Source organism: Zeugodacus cucurbitae, chromosome 5 (assembly GCF_028554725.1).
Source record: "Zeugodacus cucurbitae isolate PBARC_wt_2022May chromosome 5, idZeuCucr1.2, whole genome shotgun sequence".
Classification (NCBI taxonomy): domain Eukaryota; kingdom Metazoa; phylum Arthropoda; class Insecta; order Diptera; family Tephritidae; genus Zeugodacus; species Zeugodacus cucurbitae.
In genome coordinates this window covers 37,821,817-37,833,660 of record NC_071670.1, presented here as the reverse complement: position 1 = coordinate 37,833,660, position 11,844 = coordinate 37,821,817, and the positions used below count along the sequence as shown (strand labels likewise).

The 11,844-nt window shown below is 35.6% G+C and overlaps 1 non-coding gene across 1 annotated transcript; it reads left to right on the top strand.

Moving 5' to 3' along the window:
• Positions 1 to 4,043: 4,043 nt before the first annotated feature.
• Positions 4,044 to 4,115, top strand: Trnah-gug (transfer RNA histidin (anticodon GUG)). The gene has a single exon. It is a non-coding gene; the product is annotated as a tRNA-His (tRNA).
• Positions 4,116 to 11,844: the final 7,729 nt, after the last annotated feature.

The window sequence follows — 11,844 nt, the reverse complement described above, 5'->3', positions numbered from 1 at the left end:
GGTCAAGGTAGTTAAAGACAGTAGTCAATGGTGGATATGGTAGATATTATAGCCACAAGTCATGCTAGGGGTTTGGCTATTTTTTTGACATTTTCATAATTCCAGAAGTACAAGAAATTTGCTTAAAACTTATCCTAACCCCAATGTACCTTATATGGAGATTTTGGACTTTCCAGTTGACTTTGCGAGAAACTATGTCTATTATTCTATGTAGTAGAACAGTCAATATAAGAAAAGTTTTATTTCAATTGAGTGAATTTTATATTTTAGATATAACGTAAGAACCCCAACATCTATTGTATTTCGGCGTGAGCCAAGGAAACAAGAAATGTCGCAATACCTCAAATGAATTGGCAATGTGCAACTTGTAGCAGAAGTCATTGCTTTTGTTGAAGCAGTTTCATAGCATTCCGCTTTCTCCTCCCTCTGTTATAAAATTCGTACATATGTATCCTTTATGTGGCAGGGTGGCACTCGGTGGCAATTTCTCTTGCCGTTGAGAGCGGAAATGTAATTTGAGTTCTTAAATTAAAGTTGTGGCAACAAAGAAAGCGATAAGTTGCCAGTGTTGAGCAAGTGCATTGCGACGGCAAGACACACTGCATTTTGCACTTTGTTTGATTGCCAGTCTTTCGGCCACTTTCCCCGTAGGTTGGCAACACTGGCTAGCTCAGCGTTGCACTTGCTGTGGCATTTAAATGCGCATAGTAATGCATCTTCATTGGCAGCGTTGAAATGTTGCCGAGCGTATGGGCAATAATGCAGCAAGCTTAAGGCTAAGCACCCCAAACACCCACCCACACTTCCCGTTAGCGCGACAGCAACAACTCGGAAATGTTTTAAGTGCTGGCGCTTCAGTATTGGCAGCAACGCCTTGCAGCTACATATTTACTTGTATGTGTATATGTCTTCTTGGTGATTTATATATTTTCGAGTACATTCGCCATTTGTATCTATGTGTGTGTGTCGCTTCGTATGTTTGTTTGTGTTGTTGTTTGGTTGACTGCCATTGTTGCTGCTTAGTTCGCCATTTGTTGGCTACTTTTGCTAGATAATAAATCTTTGCATTTTCTTTGGCTGGCTGTTCTCATTTACGCTTGCAACATATTAGCTTACAACAAACACAACAGCAACAACAATAAGAACAACAAATACTTACTATGCACCATGACAGTTTTATTGCGCATACTTTGAATGCTTGCAACTTGCCACAAATGGGGGACAAACAGCAGTCGCAACAACAGCAACATTAGTAACACCAATAACAACAAAGAGAACACCAGCAACACTACAAAGTATGTAAGCTATAATGCCCACAAGGTAGCACGCTCCGTCGGCGAGCAGCCCACACGTTGTCCTTTTTCGCAGCAACAACGTCGCCTTGAGCCTTTAGCCTGATGCGCCACGGCTGTTGACTGCAACACTTGCAACATTTTGTGGTTGCGCCACATGAGACGCTTCAAATCGCTTCGGCAGCAATGTGGCAAATAAATTGTCACCGCTGCTTGCCGCAAACGCTGTTTGCCACCTGCCTTTGTTTACAATGCCCATCTATGTGTCTGTGTATGTTTGTGTAGGTGTGTAAATAGCTGTTGGCCATGTAAATAGCATATGTATACAGGTGTACATGTATGTGTTGGTGGCCGCCAGCAAACAAGCGTTCCGAAATTGTTGTTGTTGCACATGTTGTACATACTACTAGAGTGCATACTTCATTGATTGTGTAACCAATGATTCACCGTTTTGTTTGCGATATGCAACAACGATCGCTTACAAGGTGAAAGAAGGCGCTTAAAGCTCTTTAAGCGCATTTAAGCATGTTTTGGTGTTTGGATTTTCAGTTTAGTCTAATATTTCCCGATTTTTTCTACCCAAACTGTGAAAAAATATTCAATATTCCTTCCAAAGGACCTACTATTGAGTGTTTAATGAAATTAAATTTAAATAATCACTACAAACTGAAGAGTTTTAAGTAAGCTTACAGTGTAAATAATTTTTGGTAGGGTTGCCACATGTTTAGGAATAAAATTAGTGAGATCACCGAATTATTACAATAGAAAATTATAATTGAGAAAATGTTTAATAAATTTTGAAGTTTAAAAAAATGTTTAGAAGTAATGCTCCCAAAAAAACAAGTTAAGAAAGGCTAAGTTTGGATGCAACCGAATATTTTATACTCTCGCAATTTATTGTTGTAATTTTATTAAGATAACACACAATTTGACGCATATATTCGGCTTCAAGTCCAATAGAATAACGAAAATCATCATATATAGTATATGAGGGCTGAGGTAATTCCTGAACCGATTTCATCACCAAGGTCCACTATATCCAAGACTATATGCTCATTTATTTTGATAAATTGTTTCATATACTAACCGATATTTGGGAATAAAGCCCATCGTAATTTTGAAAAACGTACTATTAGCTATATGGGCGCTAGGGAAAGTTATGACCCGATTTTAAATATTTTTGGTACAGAGACACGCTATTAAGAGAAAAAGATTTCCTCTGAATTACGTTAAAGTATCTGAGAGATTTAACGATATATTCGGTGAAAAATTACCATGGGGCACTGAGTTCTGCATGAACGATATCCGGGGCCTTGAAAAGTTATAGTCCGATTTCGACAATTTTTTTCACAAGTGATGCCACAGACACATACAGCATTTGTATAAAGTTTTATTCCGCTATCTTCATCAGTTCCTCATGTATATATTCTAAAGTGAAGGAATCAGATGGAATCCAAAATTGAGTTGTGGGGGAAGTAGGCGTGGTTGTGAATTGAATTCGCCCATTTGTGTCAACAATGTGTCAAGAAAATAGTATGTTCCGAATTTCATTGAAATTGGTCGAGTAGTTTCTGAGATATGGTTTTTGAAAACCTCGCCCATTTTCCACTTTATAAAAAAATCTGAGTTAACCTTTCCTTTGCCATTTCTTCTGAAAAATTTAGTGCTTCTGATGTTTTCTTTTATTAGTTTAACGCACTTTTAGTAGTTTTCTACTTAACCTGGTTAAGGGAAACGATTGCAGAAAGTTTGGTTTATATATAATAGCTTTATTGGTTTGCGAGATACATATAGAAAAAGTTTATTTGGGGGCAGGGTCACGCCCACCTCATCAAATAAATTACATCCAAATATGCCCCTTCCTAATACAATCCTTTATACCAAATTTTACTTGTATAACTTTATTTATGGCTTAGTAAGACGCTTTATGTGTTATCGGTTTTCACCACTTTGTGGGCGTGGCAATGGTCCCTCAATAGCAACCCTCTCTCGGTTCCTAGGAATATCTATACTAAGTTTTGTCAAGATATTTTAATTTTTATTCAAGCTAGCCGTTGCTCGGGCCGACGGACTGACAGACATCCGAATTTTAACTCGTCTCGTCATCCTGATCATTTTGATATATCTAACTCGTTTAGTTTTATGACTTACAAACAACCGTTATGTGAACAATACTATTATAGTTTATTAGCAGCTTTGTTAAATATTTGTGGGTATCTATCTAAAAATAAGTCCTAAATTGGAAATATTAATTTTAAGTGTTGCCAGAGTATTAAAAAAATATTAAGTTACTACCTTTCACAATTTTATACACCAACATACGTACATATATATATCTCTATTAACATGTATAAAAATGATATATTTGTGTTTCAACCGAAGCTGGTAATTTTTGTGCAGTCATGGTACCTCAAGTACCTACATATGTAACACATACACACATGTCTCTTGTTTTTATTTTTCTTCAATGCTACTTTTCTTTCCACCAAATTTATTGTTCCATTGCTTACCACAGTACACATTGGCTACTGTTACAATTGCTTTTTCATGCCAATTACTTGCCTTGGGCCATTCACTATTTTGTCTAACAGCCACCACTGCCGCTTTCTGGGTGTGGTCAATTCATACAGACGCTTAGACCAGCGCACAAACCTATAAACATGCGCTCATGGCTACAAAGCGTGTTGAATGCTTTCGAATTTTGTTTTGGCTTATTCGGTTGCAATTGGTTGCAGCAACAAGCTTCCAATAGCCGTGATCGTCTAGTGGTTAGGACCCTACGTTGTGGCCGTAGTAACCCAGGTTCGAATCCTGGTCACGGCAATGTTGCACTTAACTCAGGTGTGGTACATTGTCACGGATGGAAGTGTGCTGTGCTTTTTATAATTTTTTAAAAAGGTTTTCAAAAAAAAAAACAAGTAAGGAAGGGCTAAGTTCGGGTGTAACCGAACATTTTATACTCTCGCAATTTATTTATTTAACTTTATTTATATTATATAATACACAATTTGACCCACATATACGTCATATATATTGTATAAAGTCCATTGAAAGTTGGAAACCATAATATTAGGTTAGAAGCACCGAGGTCCTCATGTTCGATATATGGGGCCTTAAAAACTTATGATCGGATTCCGGCGATTTTTAGAATGGGGCTGCCACACTGTTAACATAGTATTTGTGCAAAGTTCTGCACCGATATCTTCACTAGTGCTTACTTTATATATTGTAAAGTAAACGATTCAGATTGTCTTCTAAGTTCTGGTATATAGGAAGTAGGCGTGGTTATGAAGCGATTTGGCCTATTTTCACAACATATCATTGGGATGTAAGGAAACTATTACAAACCAAGTTTCATTGAAATCGGTCGAGTAGTTCCTGAGATATGGTTATTGACCCATAAGTGGGCGACGCCACGCCCATTTTCCATTTTGTAAAAAAATTGGAGTGCAGCTTCCATCTGCCATTTCTTATGTGTTAGTGTTTCTGACATTTTTGGTTAGTGAGTTAACCCACTTTTAGTAACTTTCAACCTAACCTTTGTATGGGAGGTGGGCGTGGTTATTATCCGATTTCTTTCATTTTTGGACTGTATTAGGAAGTGGCTAAAAAAAACGACTGCAGAAAGTTTGGTTTATATAGCTCTATTGGTTTGCGAGATATGTACAAAAAACTTAGTAGGGGCGGGGCCACGCCCACTTTCCCAAAAAAATTACATCCAAATATGCCCCTTCATAGTGCGATCCTTCATACCAAAATTTATTTCCATAGCTTTATTTATGGCTTAGTTATGGCACTTTATGTGTTTTCGGTTTTCGCCATTTTGTGGGCGTGGCCGTGGTCCGATTTTGCTCATTTTCGAAAGCAACCTTCCTATGGTGCCAAGAAATAAGTGTGCCAAGTTTCATCAAGATATCTTAATTTTTACTCAAGTTACAGCTTGCACAGACGGACGGACGGACGGACAGACAGACATTCGGATTTGAACTCCACTCTTTACCCGGATCACTTTGGTATATATAACCCTATATCTAGCTCGTTTAGTTTTGGGTGTTACAAACAACCGTTATGTGAACAAAACTATAATATTCTCTTTAGCGACATTTGTTGCGAGAGTATAATTAGATGGTTATGAAGCGACTAGATTTTTTTAATCTTTTGAATATGTTTATTTATTATAGAAAAATACTCTTAGAAAAATCTTACATCAAAGTCTATATTGACAACCTTTAAATGAAAATCATCTCAGGCATATTATATATAGAAATTATATAGAACTGATCGTCCCACTTATCGATATAATCTTATTTAGATCTCAGATCTTAAATAATGAACTTCAAATTACCAATAGGTGGCGCTGCATTCCAGCTATGTAAAAATAAGAGAAATAAGAGAAATAAAAGTGCGAAAAAACTTTTGCAGGAGCTCGAAAAAGAACCCTTAAGTAACCCCTTTATCTGCTGTCTATTGTGGCAGGCAGCAATTTTGCACTGATTATTGTAGAAACTTGTCATTCAATAGACTGACAGACGGGTGAAACGACGCAATTGTGTTTCATCTAAAATTCTTCCAGGCACGACTTAATTTAGTTTCTTCTGAGCAAACTAAACCAAAACTCATTCTTCGCTTGTATATACATTTGCTGTTATTGTTGTTTGTGCAAACGTTTTTCAATGGTGATTATGAGCACTATACATGTTCAACTTCAATTTTGACAGCAATTCTGCAGTATTGCAACGCTTTGTTGCAAGCAAGCGGGGCCGTAGTTGGCTTTGGTTGGTCACGCGTTATGTTGCAGTTAATTGTTGACCAAAGCCAAGTTGATCGTTTAGTTGCGTTGCACAGCAGCGGCGTGCGGTAGATCACGCGCTGCAACTTTCGGAGTTGTAATCTTCAAGTTGCTGGTTGCCAGTTTGGTTCATTACTTTTTCGGTTTTATATCTTTTTAAAACTTTGAATGCGAAATTTATTGGATTTTATAGTGTTGGCATTTTAAGGAGCGCATGCGAGTTGCAGCAAGTCAATATTTTAGTTTTGTTTTTCATATTTGCTTTATTTTGTATTTTTGATGCTTACACAGTCATGGCTTGGTTGCCTCGACCGCAAGCTTGTCTTAAATTCAAAGCTTAGCTTTTTACTTTTCATATCTTTTGCATACTTTTAGGCTCTTACTTATCTGAACAGTTGAGGAATTATTTATTAGTACGTTTTATTTACAAAAAAAATTATTTATAAAATATTATATTACGAAACTGAGGTATATTCAGGTTAGGTGAAGGTGAATCTTTTTCCTCTTTTTATTTTTAAATGTTTTTAGGTAACCACTTACTGAAATTGTATTGAATTTTTATTTTGACTTAAGAAAATACACAATCAAGACTTTAGCAAGACAAAGAGATTGTTGAGCTAGAGACGAATCAAGGTATTGGAGATAATGGTAAAAAAGTAAAAAGCACAAGCATCTACTAACTGGAGTTTCTGAAGAAACATTTATTTTAACAAAAGGCATTCTTAAAGTTTTTACACAGGTGCCAACCAGTTCCTTATAATACCAAAAGTATCAACAGTATCAGGAAAGACAATTGACACAACAATTGCAGGTTCAACAACAAAATTATCAGTTAAATCGCCAAAGTTCCAGTTAAACTTTTTGCAAAAGCAAATTTGAAAACTTTCGAACAATATTCGGTAGTAGAGTGGGTTGAGTTTGGTGTCTATCATGTACTGGTGGGCGAATATTTACATGGATGTATATTTGGATATTCTTAAGTTCACTATATAATATATACATGCACCTATATAAATAAGAAAACAAATATTATTGCAATTATAGATTAAATTATAAGAGTATATTATATACATATTGATACCTTCATACTCCATACCTTTTTTACTGGGCTAAATATGATTTTGACTATGGATGCTAAAAAATATTTCTCTTGGACCCATATGGGTATATGAACTTCAAGCAAAATTCTTTGGTGGTGATTACCACACATAGTAACCAATATCTCATATCAATATCGATATTACCAAAATTTTCCAGTTTAAAATAATCCTTATATCATTTAAGGGTGATTTCGCAACTTGCTATCTGTTCCCATTACTCTTTCGTAGCTACTATTTATAACAAGTACCTCCGTAACTTGTTTGCAAATTATATAGATAGCACCTTGATTTAATTTAATTTCTAACTCCAAAGCATAAAATCATCTCATTAAGTTACTTGTTTCAAGATTTATATACATGCACTTGAAATACCATAAAAATTTCAGATTTATGCGCTGCCAGTTTTGTCTGTAGCAGTTGGTAAGTTGGTTGGTTTTTATGAGCTTGGTGATTTTCGTTTGTTAAAAACTCACACTTCGTTGCTTGTTCATGAAACCTTAGCAAAAACAATACTGCAACGATAGCTCAATTAACTAGACATGACTGCGGTGGCTTTTTTCTATTTTCAAAAATAAAGAGAACCTTACAGTGTTATCGTTTTAAGGGGCTATACCAGTGTAGGCCATGAAAAATTTCGCGTTATTGGTGGATTTTTTAAGAAAGTACGTGATCGAATGTTGCGAAGTTTTTTGGACATAATAAGGTATATTTTCAGCTATATATATTTACAAACATATTGAAAAATAACAGAGTTATGTGATGTCTAGGGAGGTGCCAAAAAAAGTTCCCCAACTGCTGACATGATTCCGGCCGAATGAGTAGCTGAAACAAAATAATTCAAAAAGGATATAAAAGTTGAAGGTATTGCCTATACAATGGCCCACCCTTTCTGAAAAATATAAAACGTAGTTCTGAAAAAAATTTCGGTTTATAGGTAAAGAAAATGGTAGTTTTTAATGCCAGATTGACAATTTTCAACAAGTGTAAGTATAGTAAATATGTATATTCAAGAATACTCAGTTTAAATTTCAAGTCTGTGAATTTCTCTTTGAGTTATGATGTCAGCATTTTTGAAAAATGTCGTTCCGAGAATAACGCTTTCAATGTCTCGACTAAAGCGGCTTATATCAGCAAGCGGTCGCTCTTTAGAACGATGTCATACAAAAACTATACAATATTCCGGATATATGCTTGCAGGATATTTTTGAATGTATAAACTAACGAATAAGCAAAAAATAAAAAATCGAGTTTTTGTAAATGTTGCACTGATATAGCACCTTAAAGGCATATGAGGAATGAATAAATATTTTTGCCAAAAAAATAATTTGATCTATTTGTATCAAAATTTATGAAGCATGTGACTGTCTGGGATAGCCGTAAACTCAGTAATTGTTTAAGAATCTTTCGAATATTTAAATATTTAAGAAATTATTCGTAGTATGTCAGTTGTTCACATCAGTTTTTTATATTGCGTCGTATATCATATTGGAGAAACCAAAGATTATCTTTATTCTGGGCCAAAAAATAGGAGGCCATAAACTCACTCTCTTCAAGGATTCATTCGGTTTTCAAAGATCGTTTGCAGTTCTTCCGATGAACGAATGTTGCAGTTTGATGAACAAAGGCACCGAAATTTCGCTGAAAAATTTGTAGTTTGAAATACTACGGACACTATAAGGTTGTCTTCTCATTTTTCTTACTCGTGCTATTACTTTATAGATCTGCAGAAATATTGAGGAATTTTCTACTTTCTCTCATTTTTATTTCTTCGTTTTGACCAAGGGTCAAGGGTTCTTCTGGCTTACTCCAAGCAAGAGAATAACTAAACTCTTTGATATCAGCACGGTTCCGCTTCCCCCAGGTGTAGAGGTTCTAACCGTTCACCATCTTATGGGCAAACTATGTGGTAAGGATCGCTTAGAGAATACATTAGAATCAATTTTTTAATAATAATAATTTCTGGCATTATTAAAGTAGGCAACCTTAATAAAGATCTGATTTTCGAAAACTTTAAAATTATATGGATCTGCGCTTGCTAGAGTCACACATTAGAAGAATGGCACCTAATTCAAATGCTAGTATTTAAGATTTTAAAGATATACTTTACCAAAATTACCAAAGAATATGATTAATAAAGACACCACTAAATTATATGAAAAATGTATATCTCTTCAGCTGCAGTACTTCTTATATCGTACTTAAAGCTGCGCAACGGACATCTCCTCAATCCACTGTTGGTCGCGTTGTGTTTCCACTGGTTTACCACCGCAATCAACAGCAAGCACAACAATAACACCAGCAACAATAGCGCTACCAACACAAGCACACTTTTAAGCAATGGCTGGCGGCGGACGGTCCGCAATTGCAGTCACTCAAACAAGCACATATACACAGGCAAAGCAGGATGTCTCTGTGTGCGTGCGCATTGAGTGGCGCAACGCCGGAAAGTATGCAATGTGTTTGTTTTAACTCGGGTCCTTAGGATAAATTACATTTACATTTGGTCGTTCGTTGTTTTTATTATTTTAAGCTGTTGTTTTAACAAAATTTTTTTCCGCTATATTTCTTTGCTATTCTTATTTTTGTTTAATTTTTACGCGTGCACATTACATTTACATTTTACATTTTTTATGGAAAAAAGAAGCTTTGTTTGCCACCGTTTTTGCAGTGGTGGTGTTTATTTTTTGCTTTCTAGGTTTTTGTGTTTTATATTTTTAATTTTTTAGCGTTCACTGGCAGTGCTTATGTGTATAAATGTTTGTATGTATTGTATATGGGTGATTCTACGATAACAGGTTTCAATTGCATAGAGAAAACGGCCAAAGAAAAACTTTGGATTTTTTTCATGAAATCTCTATATTATGATTTTTGTCCCTTTTATTTATCTTCTCACGTAAGGGCAAGTCACTTAATACATATTTTATTACTTTTTCGACGACCGGGGTAAATACATCGGCCTGGGGAGAGACGTGGTAGATAATTGTTTTACCAAAAGCAAAAAAATTAATTTAAAACAGTATTACAAATTAAAGATACTCTCTTTCCTAGATGAATAAACCCTAAAATTAAAATAACAAATCAATAAATTCACTCTTTATCATAAATAAACGAAACAAATATTAAATATAAAAACTTAAGATCATTCAAAAACATTTCTGACTTTTCAAAGACGTAATATATGCTCTGCCCTTTCAAAAGAAGATTTGGCATGGGGAGAGTCTGGCCAGCCTGATCTTATTTATATATACATACATATATGTACATACATATATTTGGCGTATGCACCGCATATGCGATTATAGGCGAATCTATTTGTGAGATGACTAGCGCATCTCTCCTTTTTGCTGTTTGACGCGATTTGGAAATACCAATAGAAACCAGGTCACTTTTAACCTAGTTTTTCCTACGGATAAGAGGGCTTACTGTTCCTCTGCTTCCACCAGCGGCTATTGCATCGAACACTTTCAAAGCTGAAGCGCTTTCGTCATTCGAACAACATGACGTAGCCTCTGTCTTTTTAGTCGCTGAACTACGTATGTCAGTGTCGTCGTATAGCTCATCGTTCCATCATCTGCGGTATTCGCCGTTGTCAATGTTCAAAGGATCATAAATCTTCTACAAAACCTTTTTTTCGAAAACTCCTAGTGCCGTCTCATCGAATGTTGACATCGTCCATGCTTCTGCACCATAAAGCAGAACGGGATGATAAGGGACTTGTAGAGTTTGGTTTTGGTTCATCCAGAGTGGACTTTAACATTTAAATGTCTATTCAGTCCAAACTAGCATCTGTTGGTAAGAGCAATTCTGCGTTGGATTGCGAGGCTAACATTTTTGGTTTTGTTGACAGTGTTGATGGCTGGAGGTGGGGAAGGGGTCATGTTCAGAAGTTCACGCAAGAAAGTATCAAGACTCAAGCAGCTCACGACTTCCGGTCAGGGTGTCATGGTGAATAGTATCTCCCCTGCTCTCTAACTTTCTCTACTGGCAGTTATTTTGCCAGAGAAAATACGGCAGGGGCGAGACGTTTTCATGAAAAATTTAATTGTTTTAATTGCCTGAATTATTATTTCGGCTAATTATTTATCTCACTTTAGTTATCACAGTATTAGTAATTTGGGACAATAAAGGCAAATAAATTGAATTTATAGTATATGTTATATGAATTGCCAGGGGAGAGACAAAATCAGTTTTCGAATCCAGTACACCGCACGATCGGTTCGCAATAACCAAAAAACGACAGCGCTCAAACGGATTTCGCGATTAGTATTGTTAACTTCAGGCTGAAATGAGCCCACGAGCACTTCTTTCAATGCGATCGCCTTTGAATTTATGTCGTGCCAACGGAACAAAATTTGACAGGGTAGATACATAAAACAATCGGGACAAAAATTAGTTTAAAAATTATATGAAATAAACAAAATCGTTTTGTTTTTTATTTAACACTACTTGATTTTAATTATTTTGCTTCCGATTGAACTTAGTTTTGGTTTAGCATCTCATACAAAAAATTAAGTTAAATAAAAAGTAGCAAGGGGACAAGCCAGGGGAGATACTTTTTTAGACTTTGTAAGGAATTTCAGAAAAAATTGCGTTAATTATGCAATAAGTTGTAATATTATTTAATACATTACATTAATATGATGTGATTCATTTAAAAAAATAG